This window comes from Mastomys coucha, unplaced genomic scaffold (genome assembly GCF_008632895.1).
Source record: "Mastomys coucha isolate ucsf_1 unplaced genomic scaffold, UCSF_Mcou_1 pScaffold12, whole genome shotgun sequence".
Taxonomy (NCBI): domain Eukaryota; kingdom Metazoa; phylum Chordata; class Mammalia; order Rodentia; family Muridae; genus Mastomys; species Mastomys coucha.
In genome coordinates, this window is record NW_022196894.1 from 71,909,255 (window position 1) to 71,922,427 (window position 13,173).

Sequence of the window (13,173 nt, forward strand, 5' to 3'; positions counted from 1 at the left end):
ACTTAAGTATACTATCATATCATCAGCAAATAGTGATAATTTGACTTCTTCTTTTCCAATTCGTATCAGCACCAGGGTATCTTAGACTACAGAATGAGATGCTATCTCAAAAGCAAACAAAACAAAATTGAAAGAAAAGAAACATACTAGTTTAGCCTTATTAAAGGGACTTCTGTTATCTCCAGATAGTGCAATTTAGTTACAAATCTAGTTAAATCATGGGTAATGGATCAAATAGATACATTTATTTATGAAAAATCTCTACATCTTCAGTGTACACCATTCCTAGCATGAAAGCTTGGGTTGTTCCATCCCTTCCTCATTTCTGTTTGCATGCTGGGAAGTTTGAAAATTCATAGATGTAAAGCTTTCCCACACTATGAAACAGCACGGGTAAATGGGGCTCAGGAAGGATGGGTTGATGCCAGCAAATATCAGTATTTGGGGAAATCCTAAATTATAATACTAAGTCTACAGGACATTAAAAGCTGATCAAGACTATCATTCGTCATTTAAAATTTTTAATTGTTTGCTCGTTATTAGATTTTTTCAGGAAATGGTTCCCAAGTGTCAGCAGTACCTTCTAAATAAAATGGCAAAACTATTCTTTTGTAAGTGGAGAAAGAAATGTCTCTATTTAAAAAAGAAAATCACAAGAGGAAAGCATAACTGGGGAAAGAGAGCCATGACTTATGAAAAGGTCACTGTGATAAATCTTGTTTTAGAATATTAAGGTCAGCTTTGTTCTTGGTACAAAAGAATAAGACTATGACTAATAATCATTTACTGTGATTCCTATGCACTCTTCATCTAGATTGTTTACAATTACTATTTGTTGTTTTACAATTATTATTATAATTGTTGCATGTAAGACATCCAATAATTATATTTGATTTCTAAACCCATGTTTAGATCAGGTCTATGTCAGTCTCCATAGGTATGCAGAAGCTGTTCCTCAGGAAGTACACTCATACACAGCTTGGAAATGAACATAAAAACAAGACTGAGTGTGCTGTAACAATGAAATATCACCATTCCTTCCCTCCTCAAATATTTTACATACTACTTAGTGTCAATAACACAGCAAGGTACTGTGGCTCTGTAGTAAGTTCTAAATTCCTATTAAAAACAATAGTAAATAGTAATGGTTTTACTTTATACTTTATCTCCAAATTGTCTCAACTCAGTGCAAACATTGCATCTTTAGGTTCAAAGTAAAATAATTTACATTACACCTTTAAATAATAAGGTTCTATAACAGCTTTTCCAATAAAACTCCAAAGTCCAGTTTATATTATATTAAATAATAGATACACATTTGTACTTATTTATTTGCTACCTCTCATTTTTAGTAATTATCAAGGTGTACCTGCATTGTTGGCACAGATGTTTCAAAAAAAGGTCATTATTTGAAGAGAGGCTTGCCATTACTATTATAACCATCATCACTTGTATTACTTAACTGGTTAATTAATGATTGAAAGTAGAGACTGCTTAATATCTTAACATCCCGCCTTAATCTTGAATGAAATAGCAATATCACAGTGCCACAACCCTCATAAATGGGGATGACACTAAATCGTAAATATCTATCAGACTGTTTCTTCTCAAATATTTATGAAGACTTATTTAAAATGCCACTTATGTCTTGTAGTTCTGACTTTGAAATTCTTCTTATGAAACAATAGGAAGGTGGACTATACATTCAATTCACACTTTATGTGAAAACTTATCCTATCAATTTCAACTTGGGGTCTTTGAAGAAATACTTTTTTTCTGTCTCCTTTGCAAACTTAATCATTTTTTAAAAGGTGGCATGCATAGTGCCAAAGAGAGTGACAATAGCACAAGTTCACAGAGGATGTTTGTTGCGCCACACTGTCTTGTCCTTTGAGGAATGTGCAGAACTAGGTTCTGTAAACTAGTCTAGAGCTCTGTGTGACAAAAATCCATTTTCTAGAAATTTCAAGAGTGGTACAGTTTTCAATATAAAGAGTTACCAACCTACTGAGCTGTGGGGATAGTGTGTGAGACCTCTAACAAAAGTCCTGAAACATTCTTACAAATGCAGGGAACACACTGTTTGCCTGTAGGCACTTATTCTTATTGGTAATCGCTAATATTCCCTTTCCATCACTTTTAAATATGCTTCACTGTGAAAAGTTAGTTAGGGCAATGTTCCACGTATTATAAATATTTGTTTTTCCTGAAGGAAAATATGCCTTAGTGTGCTAAAATGCAAATATGTTAATCATATAATTATTTAAATATCCTAACAATTGTAAATGTGGATTATTTATGGAGTGATGACTTTGTCTTCTAAACTTCACATGTTAAAATTCTTACTTTAATTATATCAAGAGTTAGAGGACTTTAGATGGTCACTAAAGTCAAAAGATTGAAGTCCACACAAATGGGATTAATGAATACTTAGCAAGAGACATGATAGAAATGTCTTCTACTCTACCCCATTGGTGGATACAGGGGGGATGCTTTATGGTTTCTTTTAAGAGAGGATACAACATTGCTATGTGAAAAACATCATGTCCTGACTAAACACTAGATTTACTGACACCATGATATTGAATTTCTTTTTTTTAACATTTTTATTGATTCTTTGTGAGGTTCACATCACACACTCTAGTCCTGCTCATCTCCACCCTATGCCTTCGAAACCTCCCCCTCAAATAAAACACACACACACACACACCTCACACACACACCACTGTTGTACTGAGGCAGGTCGCTGCTGATGGCCTGTGTCTCTCTCTCCCTGGTGCTGAGGCCTGTGGGCAGGCGTGCGTTAGTTAAAAGGGAGGCAATGTATAAATGAGATATTTTATTGTAGGAAAGAGAAAATAGGCCAGTCAAGTAGAGAGAAAGAAAGGAGAGAGAGAAGAAAAGGAGAGAGAGAAAGGAGAGGAAGAAAGTAAGAAAGCAAGAAAACAAGAAGGCAAGAGAAGAGAACAAAGCAGGAAAACAGAGGAAGAAAAGAAGCAAGAGAGGAAAGAGGGCAAGAGAGGAACAAAGAGCAAGAGCGGTAGGAAAGAAGCAAGAGAGAAGGGACAAGGAGCAAGAGGGGGGGGGGGCAAATTGCCCTTTATATTGTATCGGGCGTGCCATGCCTGGCTGTGGTCAGATGACTGGGTGTAGGGTCCAGCTAGAATGCTGGGAGCCTGAGGCATTGTTTGCCTGATAGAGCACACATCTCCTGCAGGGACAGCTATGAGGGGTTGTGACTGAAACAGAAGCCAGACTCAGGAGTTATGGATGAGCTTTTTTTGCCCCCTGCAAGCAGAGAACTGCCCACAGAGGCTCTAGGGCTCAAGGCCAAATACTCGACGAAGCCTAAGTCACCTGAGCAGACCCGTGCCCTACACACCACCACCGCCACCAACACCACCACCATCACCAACAACAACAACAAAGGCAATGCATAGAAAGCTTTTCATTGTGAAAACTAGTTTGTCACAGTGTGTCCCAGAGTATATCTCTCTGTTCACACATAGTCATTTACAAATGTTCATTTCAATAAGTCATTAGTCTGGTTCTAGATCTTCGGCTTCTGTGACACCATCAATATTGGATCCGTATCGGGACTCCTTCTGGTTATCCTGTGTCTTGTAGATCCTGCAGCTTTGGGACAGCAAGACTGGCCCTTTCACATATCCCAACTCTTTGCAGATGTTATAGATTTGGGGGTGGGACAATTCAGAGCCCTGGATCTGGACTTAGGTGGTTGCTGAGTTGGTTAGACCTCCAGCTCTCCCTTATCCACAGGCTTAGGGTGAGGTCTCAAGCACTGCTCCCATCAACAGGAGGCATGTTCAGCTCTCCTACTCTCATGCTCTCAGGGCCAACTCACTCACACCCATGCCTCTACTGTGGTGCCCAATCAAGATTCAAAGCCCACTCTCCCAAGTTCTATAGCCTGTCATGGGGCTGGGACAACTCTCCTATGCTCACACTCTTGGTCTGGCTCATCTGTACCTTTACCATCAGTGTCAACTCCACTCTACTGCCCAGGAGAAGCACAAAGCCAACTCTCCATAGTGGTATAAACAGTGATGGGTCAGGACTAGCTCTTCCATTTTCATGACCCCAGGTCCACTCTCCTGATTACTGCAGATGGTAAGGAGGGGAGGAAAAGGGCACCATCCCACTACCCATGCCTCCTCACACCAAACAAATGCAGGGCCAGCACTGCTGCTTTCTTGTATGAGGGGGACAGCTTGACTGTAATGTCCAGTTGAGGCTCAGGGACCATCCTGCACCTCACCAGGTAGTGTTGAGGGACAATGTTAGCTCTCCCAAGTGTATGACACAGTGGCAGCTTTCCTGACTGCCTTAGGTGAAAAGGTGAGTGTGTGGTGACATGACCTCTATGCCCATGGTACTCCACTGTAGACAAGTGGCAAGGTAATCTCTCCCATAACTTAGGCCCTTGAGGCTGGCACCTTCACATCTGACACCAGGACAAGCCTGACTGTACTGTTTTGGCGAGGATCAGGGCCTGATCTCCTAGGTTCTTCCACCTGGTAAGAGATCAGGCTAGCTCTCCAGAGCTCTGCATCCAGTGAGGGGCAGGGCCAGTTATGCACAGCCCTGGAAATCCATGTCTTCTCCTGTGGCTACCTCCACCAAAGACATCCCCATGTTTTCTTATAGTAATATGAGCCAGGGACATTGACACCAATCCCTGCCAATACATAGCCATAGGCTTAGATATGACCCTCAGTGGCAGCTTGCACTGGGACCTCACATGTCCCCAGAATCATGGGGCTGGCCACTCACAGTAGGCTACTCCTCTCCACCTTAGAGTCTCTTGTTCCATCTTTCTTCATAATGCACAAGCTCTTCCAGTTCTCTTTCTCTCCCATCTCACTATCACATTTTTGCACTACGGTGGCTCCTGCTGCATGCTGGCCAAATGACTGGCAATGCCCTGGGCCATATCCTCTGACTGCACTATGTGATGTGTTGGCAAGCAGGTATCTATGACCCACCTGTGCCATGTGGTGGAGAGCAGGTCACTGGGTGGCATGACAGTGCAAAGGTTTCTATCTGTCTTCTTCCTTTTTCACTGTGCTTGCCCAGATTTGATTTGATTTGATTTTTATGAGCCTTAGATATAAGGCAGTTTTGGCCACCAAGTCAGGCATCAAGCTAGGATGAAAGAACTGTCATCTGTTATGTCTCTAACTGATAGAAGATCAATTCCACCAACAAGGTGTCTCTTTGCCCATTTCTGGGGCAGGGAGGTGGGTATTGGATTTCTAATTGTGATTAATATTCAATATTCAAATAACCAATTCTTTTGTAACAAACATAAATCAATGATATACAAGGTAACACAAGTGTGAACTAATAATAGTCATACAAAGCAGATTTTTCATTAATTAATATTGCTATTTTTCATTAATTGTGGTAATTATCAAGCAGTATTACATACCTACCAAATAAGCATTATTCACAGAATATATTTTTCCATTCAGATGAAAAATATATTTCTATATGACTTGCAAACCAGCAAACATTTCTTTTCTCTTTACAAGATGACTTTTCTGGACACAATTTTGATAAACCTCAGTTCTTAATTTTGTCGTCTTTCTTTCATTTCTCCAGCTCTGTTAAATATCCCGAGAAAATCAATTTAGGGATCAAAGAGTTGATTTATCTGAGAGCTTAATAGACTACCCCCTTCAAGTCCCTACCTTCTTGAGTTCCCCACATGGATAGACTAAAATCCTAGAGTGATCTAAACCGCTTCCTTTTATGTTGCTTTGGTCAATGTGCTTTTATTAGAGAGAGAAACAAGTTGAAGAGAATTGTTAAGTTATGATTACTGATTCTGGGAAACTTGTCTCTTCAATTAATTGCAGGGTTTTCTGTATTCTAGGATATAAGCAATTTGGGATCATCTGGTGGAACATACATCAACTATTATGATCTGCCGTGAAAAATCCACTGATCTTCTCATAAACCAACACTTGCCTATCAATAAGAAAAAAGTCAAAATATATTCATTGGCTCTATGGACAGATATAAAAGATGTTGGCTGAATTATGTTGTTGATCCGTCACTGTGCTCTATTCGCTAGGTATCCAGTGAATGGATCCATAACACTACGTCATTACCTGATATACACTTCATTGTTCAACAGTAACTCTTTTTTGTCTTCACTTCCTTCTTTGCACTATCAACTGTCTAATAGAAGTGCTTCAGTATGGCAAAGAACATTATGATCTACTCATTAAAATCAATAATATGAGTTGATACCCTAATAAATATTAAACATTGGAGGTCAGTGAAGAGTTGAGACATTTGTGAGTTAATTGGTCAGCTTTCATTCCATCAATGCATTCTGTATGACATTCATCATCAGCCATTAGTTTTAAAACACTTGTCATATGCTCTTGGTTCCAATCAGCAATAATTCTCCTACAGGCTTCAGGATACAGCCCAAGACTTCAAAACCTACTTCCAGTTTCATTTTTGCAGATACTAGCCACAAATTGTATGAGAATAGTAAACATTTTATATATATATATATATATATATGTATATATATATATATGTATATATATATATATATATTTACAAAATATATGGATATATATAAAATGAACATATAAATGTTCAAGTATACATATGATCAATAAAAAGAAAATTTAACTAGACCAAACATTTTTAGTTTCTGTATTCTTTCACTGTTTTCCAATTTATAGATATGGTAGTTAGAAAATATATATATATTAAATCTCAGAAATTAGGCTGATATATGCACTTATTGGATGATATTAATAAAACACAATGATTAGAGTGGTAAATTCTCTGAACAGAGATTATTTTCACAGTGTCTTCAGAGTCATTACCTTGAATATAGTTTAGTATTTTAAACAATTGGGAACAATGGTAATATATAATACATGTTATAAATGATTTATTGAAAGATACAGTTCTTAGAATATTCTAATCAAAATCCATTGATAGCACTCATTCTGCTAAATTAGAACTTAAATGCACTAAAGGATAATTAAAGTAATTAAAGTAATATGGAATCTCTGTAACGGGATGTTATGACTGCCGAAATACAGGGTTGAGATGAGAAATCTCAACAACATAATCAATGCTTCACTAACAGGATCAGCATCTAGCAAAAGGGATTCGGGCATAAAACTACCAGAAAAGAAAAGAAGAAAGGAGATGAAGGGAAGAAGAAGGAAATAAAGAAAATAGAAATGTTTTTTCATATATTCAAAATGATGTAAAAATGAAATGAAGAAAGGTTTTTAGCAAAATACCTTCTGGCACAATCGTACAGACCAATAAGGAGATCTCAAACATATTTTCCACTGAATTGCTGCTGCAATTTTATATTCACCATGTGCCCTGTAATCCAGGACGATTAGATTGCAGGTTTCAGGGACAAACTTTTAAACAAAGGTTGACTATAAAACCAGTTAACTGCTTTTCCAATAATTACTGGCCTCTGGGGGAACATAATTGAAATATATGTATTTCTAGCATCTTGGTTCACAGTGAAAACTGCTTTGTAGAATTGATAATGTGAATAAAATCTCATACTTAAGACCCAGACAATCCTAAACTCAAATGTTTTAAAACAAATAAATCAACTGCAAATACGACTGGCAATCACATCCTAAGTTACAGTAATTTACTACAAAAAATTATTTTGAAAAGCAATAGGGTAATACAGTGAAAATTAATTATAACAATTCTTTATATTCCAATTTTATCATAAACCAAAAACTTGTTTATTTTCCAAAGCATGAAGTAACTTCATTCTTGGGAACAATAACTTCGGGGCTGTGCAACAATGAAACATTTACTTTTCTGGTAGAAGATCAAAAGCATAAATATGAATCTTAAAATTCTTTCTGTCCTTCCTTTCTTTTTTCTTTCTTTCTTTCTTTCTTTCTTTCTTTCTTTCTTTCTTTCTTTCTCTCTTTCTTCCTTTCTTCTTTTCTTTCTTCCTTTAGTTCTAACAAAATCCGGTGAATTGATATTTTATAATTTGGGGAGGTAAAAACTAGGCCTGCAGCTAGCCATTAAAAAGAAATTGGCTCCAACAATGGGTTGTGTGTCCTTCAGTTTTTATTCTCAGCAAAATGGTGCTTAAGGCATAAATGAATATGATGGAGTAAATGAAAAATGAATGGATACACATTGAAATAATGAGATTAGGTAAATAATTATGTTAAAAGAATCTACCTTCTCAGGTAGAGCGACCATCATAAACCAGCACTGCCCAAACCTTTACTATCTGATGCTTCTCTTGGCCTCTCTTCAGTTATTCTGGGCATGTGACTTTCAGACTAAAAATCACCATAAAACTAGGTGGTACTTGGCAGATGTTCTTTGAGCTTAGCTACTAAAATACCACAAATACAGAAATCATCCTCATCAGCTTTTTCCTACTTAAAAACAAACAAACAAACTGACATTTTACACTATTTGAAACAAGAGATTACAAATGTAATATTAAGAAAATAACATTGTGTTTATATATTCTTTTAGTTTGAAATATGGCATTAATTTCCACTTGAATAATATAGTAACTGAATCATTTACAGTAATTTTTCCATTTTTAAACATTGCATCAGAAATGTTTATAATGTGAATGTTTATAAAGTTGAATATCTTTTTTACCCTCCAAAACCAAATACATAAAATTTAAACAATGCTTTAAGAGTTTTTGTCTGTCTGTTTGTTTGTTTGAAATAGCTATTGGAGACATTTCTTTTCTGGCTGTGAAGTAACAAACATTGTCCTTTAACAACAATGGTCTTCCTTCCTTTTAGTCAGACTTTTATTTCCTTGTCAATTTCTAAGAATGATTGTCTTCCTGCCGTAAAGATGAGGCTTCTGGGTTGACAAATATATAGAAATGATATTTGGAACTTTTGACCAGTTATTGCTTAAAGAGACATGTATAAGCCTTTGAAATTTTCATACACTATCAGAAAAAGTTTTGATAAACATAATGTAAAACAGTAAAATAAAGACATATCTAAAGTAGAGAGAGAAGTATGGAATCTCCATTGAAGATCTTCATTTGCAGACAATTAAGAATGAAAATATAGGTGTGTGTGTGTGTGTGTGTGTGTGTGTGTGTGTGTGTGTGTTTAGGGTAAGTTAGGGAAATAAAAAGCCAGTAAAGATGTTTACCTAATATTTTTCTGGATATGTTTTAGCGATAGTAAATATTTCTGAAAATGAAGGGTTATCATAATCAAAATGAAAAAGAACAGGTTGATAAAAGAAACACATACATAGTAGAAGATATGAGTGTCAGCTAATGACGAGTGACAGGAACATGGTTAGACTGACTCCCTGAAAACATGGCAGTGAGCTTAGAAAGGAAGAGAACCAGAGCAAGGGCACTGAGTGTGTTTAAATATCCTGTGAGGTAACTTATATTAATCAATTGTGGAAAAACAGGTTGACACATTTTCTTTCACGGATGTTCACTTTCATATTTAGAGAAACCAACTCAAGAAAAGTATTCAGAAGTATTCTTACATGTAATTTATATTTCCCTTAATCAATACAAATTTTTAGTAATTAGCATTAATTGTAGAATTTTAGACATTATCATTCATCTGATAAATGAAGCATATTTAATACATGCAGTTAGCTAGGAAGATTCCACAAGGCTTGTTTTATATGACAACTGTCTGGGAAACTGACAAGCCAAAGTTCTGTTTTCAGAGCACTATCAGCTGGGTGTTCAGGTTAATGAAATTGTACAGAGGCTTATATTGCCCCACTTTGCTAGAATAAAATATTTCAATCCAATAAAAACTTTAGTTTCTCATAGAACAAAAATATCATGAAATAACCTTCGTGCTAGTCCTCTTATGAATGCCCAAATAGTGAAACTCTCCTGCACTCAAGGCTGAGGGAACACTGACTCAGAGAATGTACAATCTTACAGTCTTAAAAGAGTGTAAGAGCTAGGGGATCAGGGAGTTTGTATGAAATTGTATCGTTTCATAATATTGGAAGCTACCTCTATTAAGTTTCACCAACATAACTACTCAAAGCTTGAGCTGAACATGACCACAAATAGACTTGCTAAAGTAAATTGAGGAAAGACTATAAGACCTTAGGACCATGAAAGGAACTACACACATCTAAGGAATGCCAAGATGGGAGAAACAGTCTTCCTCAGAGAAGAGCAGAACATTTGATGATCCAATTCCAAATGATCAGCCTCCGAAACATACATACACATAACATTATGCAGACTAAGCAGGTTGTATTTGGGACTATATATGTGTGTGTACATGAATGCATATAATTAGATTTATGAAGAAGAGGTTATGGATTTGAAATGGGAGTATATGGTAGGGTTTGGGAGGGAAGGGAGAAATGTTGCAAACATACTATAATTTCAAAACCTGTTTCTCAAAACAGAAGGTGAAAAGGTTTTCAGAATGTGCAAGAAATGTAATGGGGTTCTCCCTAATAAGGAGCCATATCTGTGACTAATTCTGACCTTATGCCTATTTTTGTTTCAGAAGTAAGGCTTAGAGCCTGTGTCTAGCCATCATCACAAAGTCCTCACTATTTACTAAAAGAAACAGAAGTCCTGCAAGGCACCATAAGAATTTAGGTGTGTATGGAAAAGGGGCTTTTTTCACAGAACACATCAAACACCATTTATGCCTCAGAAAGAAAAATGTTAGTGAGTATTGATTTCACATTGGATTTTAGGGATCAGAACAAAGTAAAGCCAATAAAACCTTCTGTTGGTCAATTCAACATGGGCAGAAATCTGTAAAAGAGTGTTTGTTCGTGGACACCGCATGACTTCCCTGTGGCTGTTATAATAAATTATTACAAGCCTGGTGGTTTAACTTAGTATAAGTTATTCTCTCACAAATCAGTCAGCAGAAAGTCTATGGGGAGGATCAATGGCTGAAATTGACTTGTGTTGTCACCAGGCTCCCTGCAGGGGCTCCAGAGTAACCCATTCTTTCTTATCTTTCCAATTCTACTGGCTTTGATGATCCTTGACTTGTGGTCAAGTGACTATAGCCTCTGCCTCCAAGATCAAGTCAACTTGTCTGTATCTACATCTTATCCTCCACCTCTCCCTGAGGAGAACCCTTATGACTATAGAGAAATCTTGTACATGGTGGTTTGAGTAAGAATATCTCCTATTGGCTCATAGATTTAAATGCTTAACCATCAGGGAATGGCCCTACTTGAGAAGAATTAGGTGGTGTGTAATGTGTTCATGAAAAGATAAAGAGAGAGGGCAAACCAACTATCCATCATGAACTACTACATATACTCTACCTCAGAAACAATAAAGGCCACTCACAGAACATAAATTTTTATTTTTAATTTTTTTGTGTTTTTTTTCCTTTTTCTTCCATGAGACTCCAGTATCTATTTACTTCTGAGGAATATCCTTTAAAAATTTTTTATACTGATTTAATATTAAATGTCAAGACTATGCTTAATATTAACCTCTAGGATATCTTGACTTAAATCCTAGAGCCTGTTAACGTTAGTTATGTGGTTGTTCTTGTTGTTGTTATTATTATTATTATTTTATTACTACTATTGTTTGTTTCTCTTCTTTTGCAGATGCAAGCTTAGAGAAATGGTTTTTACATATATGATGGAAAAGCTTGAGATGAGGAGCTACTTTTATGTCTTAGTTATCGTTCTACTGCTGTGAAGAGACAACATGCCCATAACAACTTCTATAAAATAAAGCATTTAGTTGTGGCTTGCTTACAGTTTTAGAGGTTTAGTCCATTGTCAACATGGCAGGGAGCAGGGTAGCAAGTAGGCAGAGCTTCGCATATGTTTTGGCAAAGGTATAATCAGGTATGAGGGAAACTGGTGCCTCAGCAGGCCCATGCTGAGGCATCCTCTCTGAGGGACCAGCCACACTATGTTATAATATAGAATGGAGTTAGGGAACAGAGCAGGAGCAGGAAAACAAGAGCCAGGTCAAGAGAGAGAGGAGAGGGCAAGCAGACCCCTTTTTTAGTGAGTCAGGCATCCCTGGCTACGGCCAGGTAACTGTGGGGCTGAGCTTAGACAAAATGCTAACAGTGTGGCCTTGTTGGAGTAGGTGTATCCTTGTAGAAGTATGTCAGTAGGAGGTGGGCTTTGAGGTTTCCAAAGCTGAAACTAGGCCTAGTGGCTCTCTCTTTTCCTCCTGCTTATGGATCCAGATGTAGAATTCTCAGTTACTTCTCCAACAAGGTCTACCTACTTGCTACCCTGCTCCCTGCCATGTTGACAATGGACTAAACCTCTAAAACTGTAAGCAAGCCACAACTAAATGCTTTATTTTATAGAAGTTGCTGTGGGCATGTTGTCTCTTCACAGCAGTAGAACGATAACTAAGACATAAAAGTAGCTCCTCATCTCAAGCTTTTCCATCATATATGTAAAATCCATTTCTCTAAGCTTGCATCTGCGAAAGAAGAGAAACAAACAATAGTAGTAATAAAATAATAATAATAACAACAACAAGAACAACCACATAACTAAAGTTAACAGGCTCTAGGATTTAAGTCAAGATATCCTAGAGGTTAATATTAAGCACAGTCTTGACATTTAATATTAAATCAGTATAAAAAATTTTTAAAGGATATTCCTCAGAAGTAAATAGATACTGGAGTCTCATGGAAGAAAAAGGAAAAAAACACACAAAAAAATTAAAAATAAAAATTTATGTTCTGTGAGTGGCCTTTATTGTTTCTGAGGTAGAGTATATGTAGTAGTGCACGCTGGATGGTTGGTTTGCCACTTTCTTTGGTAACTTCAGAGATCACCTCCAGTCTGTTGAATCTAGGCCACATACCTTAAAGTTTGTACCTTGCGATGAAGGACAGTAAGCTTTGCTGTGAATGAATAGATCTGGGGGAGTTATGATGGAGTCAAAGCAAACTCAAAACTAAGAAGACAATGAAAGTTAGGACATCTTTGTTTTGGGGAAGTCTTTGTAAGTCTGAAGTCTGGTACTTCTGCCATGCTACCTATCTATGATGGCTTCGTTTCTGACTCTCTCTTTAATCTTTTTCCTCTCATGTTTTCCTAATGGGACAAATGCTCTCTGCTTTCCCATATCAAGGCCTTCATAATGATTTTTAAGATATATTTATTGTCTCTTCTAAT

The 13,173-nt window shown here is 36.8% G+C and overlaps 1 protein-coding gene and 1 non-coding gene across 11 annotated transcripts in view; both read right to left on the reverse strand.

Moving 5' to 3' along the window:
* The window catches only part of Robo2 (roundabout guidance receptor 2), a 1,164,975-nt gene that overhangs the window by 765,046 nt on the left and 386,756 nt on the right, over positions 1-13,173 (reverse strand). The gene's annotated exons all lie outside the window — the stretch shown is intronic.
* On the reverse strand, positions 5,117-5,256 carry LOC116086702. Its single transcript, XR_004117072.1, has one exon. It is a non-coding gene; the product is annotated as a small nucleolar RNA SNORA48 (small nucleolar RNA).